The following is a 3489-nucleotide window of genomic DNA, read 5'->3' as shown; positions in this document are numbered from 1 at the left end:
CTGCTCAATGAGGGGCAGATTAAAAGTGAAGCTTAGAAGAATGCTAAGTCTTACCAGTCTGAGAAACCAATTTAGAGACAAGAAACCAGAGATCTCAATTTATCCAACTGAGTTGAAAACAAATCAGAATCTGGGCTAAAAGAAAAGATAAGCTGGAGCTTTAGAAAACAGAAACATGGTGTCAAGATCCAGTCAGAAACTGCAGAAGCTGGAGTGGAATGTCTGGAAACTCCTTGGTCTCTACTGCTAGTAACAGATGCAGGCAGACACCAAATTCTCAGCAACCCTTAGAAGGTACCATTGAAGGAGACTTTGGAGCAACCTGACTCAATTTCCCAGGTTCGGTGCTGAACACCAGCCAGGCCACTGTAGTGGTTGATATATTGTGTCAACCTGAGAAGTTTATTTTTTTTGCACATACTAAGTTGCTTTTATTAATCCAGAATGGCATGCTATAGATACTGTACAGCATGAACATTTATTCATTACAAAAATGGCTTTCAAACCATTAAAAATGAACTTGGAATAAGAGCATAAAACAGAACAGTAACATCACAACCTTAGGAAGCATTCAAAGTATTCACCAAAAAAAATGTTATAGTTAGCATTTTAATAAACCAGAGAAAAATCAGAGACAGTTTTACAATCGTTTCATGTCAACTACAAGGGTACTGAATGAACAGGTTTCAGCTTTATACACCATTTTGCAATATCAACATAGAAGTTTAATCAAGTGATTGAGCAGAGAGCCAGGGTTCTTTGTAAACATCCTCATCCTGTCCAAGAGGAGGGCATGGACATTGTGCAAGTTCTGCATGTACCCTGACTCCAGGAAAGCCTGCTTATAATATAAAAAAAGGAGAGAAGCCACAGCTGCTGCCCCTTCCTTTGCTCTTTGCTGTTTTGTGCAGCCAGGAACCACTGCCCTCTACCGTGTGCTACTCTGCCTTGGAGCCAGCTAAGTATAGACTGAATCCCCCACTAGCTTTGAGCTAAATAAATCTTTCCTTTCTTAATTTTGGGTGTTGGGTATTTTGTCCCAACAACAAGAGAAAAGCAACTGCGACAGCCACATTCAAAGCACACTCATTCTGGACTTTGAAAGAGATACTTTGGAGAGTCAGAGACTCAAGGGAGCAACAGAACAAGTTTCTGCTTGACATTCAGAACCCACATGAAAGAGGCTCTATAAGTCCTAGCAAATCCTCTGCACATGCCCATGTGTGCACTTCTCCCCCATGGAAATATCTCATATAAAGATGGCATGATCTTTCTTCTATTACGTTTTTTAGCAAGCCCTTTTTTCTCAGGACAAAGGTGAATTAGCCCATTTGAATGAGTCCAAGTTCCATAATAGAACACGTCCTTGCTCTTGACATTTTCATTATGTGACATGATTTGCTCAATGTTCATTCTTCGGTTAGATAATAAGCACCAAGAAGCACCAGTGTGTGCACTGCTATATCCTCATCACCTGAAGCTCTATCTAGAACACAGGAGGTCCCAAGAAATCTTTATTGAAGAGATCATACCCACTTAGAAGGTTGCAAACACTGGAGGAAACACACAGCAAGTACTATCACAGTGCCAGCAACTCAATCAGTATGTGTGGAGGTTTTTTTGTTTTTGTTTTTGGTGCAGTACCGGGGATTGAACTCAGGACCTTGCACTTGCCAGGGAAGCACTTATTCTACTAAGCTGTCTCCCCAGGCCCTAATCAGTATGTGTTGAATTGGGTCTTAGTTTTCTCTTGTTGCTTAGACAAAATACCCAACACCCAGAATTAAAGGGAGCAAGGTTTATTTAGGTCACAATCTGTAGACATTTCAGCTCATAATTGGCTGGCTCCAAGGAAGGATGATACCTGGCAAAGGGACAGCAATTCCTGGTGGCATAGGACAGCAAGAACAAGTGAGAGCAAGAAGGGGAAGACAAGCTTCTTTCTGTCCCTTTTATTTTTTTCAGTCTATTGGAACTAGGGTAACCCCAATCCACTTAGTGGACTGACCCAACAGTCACTCATCCTTAATCCAAGAATTGTACTACCAATCAATCATAAACTCCAGATTCGATTGTCTCAAAAAAAAAAATTCTAAAAGCACATGAGGCCCTGGGGAACACCTAGACACAAACCATGATAGACTGTGTGGACAAGTTAAGAATTTTCCACTTCACTCACTCTTTATGCCCCTTCAAACTGCTTTTTGGATTTCTTGCATCTCCATGCTTTTCAAAATGTTATTCAATGCCTTAGTTACTGGATTAGTTATTTCCCAACTCCTGCCCCTTCCGCTCCATTGTGCCACCACCAGCTCCCTGAGAAGCCCTCATAATAAGCAGCTGCTAGAATCACTCTCCTCAGTGCCTCTGACTTCACCACTACAGGCTTTCCTGCAACTCTCCTGCACTTTCTTGTTCTGATTACTGCCTTGATTTTCTCAGCAGGAGACTCACCTTGAACTTCCACCTTTTTTTCTTTCATTAAGGTTTCATTAAGATAAAGTAATACCCTGTCCAAAAAAATAAAACAAAACAAAAAAGTGTTGGATTAGGCTTCCATGACTACCTCTTGCACTTACTAAGTCCTAAATTTTCAGACCTTCTATATTTGCCTTTTCTGTAGTCTCCTGTTTCTAACACTCTGGAAATATTTTTCCTCCCTTGTTTTCACAAAGCATTATTCTTTCAACCACAGTCTGTATGCAGTCCTCCAGAGAGGCTTTGCCTGCTACAGACTCCCCTAGACGAGAACCACCTAGCATGAGTCCTAGCACAAAGCAGGCAATAAATGTCTGTTGAATGAACAAAATGAGTTTGTGAAACTTTTGCTAAACATTTTCATTGGAATCAAAAAAATTTGCACTATGTCAAATTTTACATCAAAGTGATGTCTTTTTTTCCTCTAAATTCATCTGTGTCCTGAATTTCCTGCTGTTAATATTAACATCCACCCACTTGAACTTAAAATCTTCAAGTTTTCTTTGACTTCTCTCCATTTCCCTCATATTTAATAAATATTGAACATTTCCTATCACATTCCATGTCACATATCCTCACTGCCAACACACAAACCCAGCAAGGCCTCAGGTCGCATCAGGGTTTTCACAAGGTTTCCCTCCTCGAGAGTGAAAAAGACTTGCTCTTACCTAATATCATCAAACTGTTCTTTCAGAAATGTACACAACCCAGTCTCCTTTCCTCCCTAACTATGAATTCAGCCTCACGTCCACATCCACGGCCCACCCTGCACAGGCTGTTCCTGTCACGGACCACTCAAGGGCTGGCTTGTTCTTTCCCTACAAGGAAAGAACATCTTTCCTCTCTCACCATCTATGAAATTCTGTTATAATTCAAGACTCAGATTGAATAATTTATCAGATTTATTGTCCAGACTTGTTCCTATCGTCTTGCACCATGACTTCACTGAAGGTTTTAATTGGGATTTTGCTATGATTTTTCTATGTTCACTTGTTTCAACTGAGATTTTAG

The sequence above is a fragment of the Octodon degus genome, unplaced genomic scaffold (assembly GCF_000260255.1).
Source record: "Octodon degus isolate 3935 unplaced genomic scaffold, OctDeg1.0 scaffold00115, whole genome shotgun sequence".
Classification (NCBI taxonomy): Eukaryota; Metazoa; Chordata; class Mammalia; order Rodentia; family Octodontidae; genus Octodon; species Octodon degus.
The sequence above is the reverse complement of the archived record's forward strand: the minus strand, read 5'-3'. Positions refer to the sequence as shown.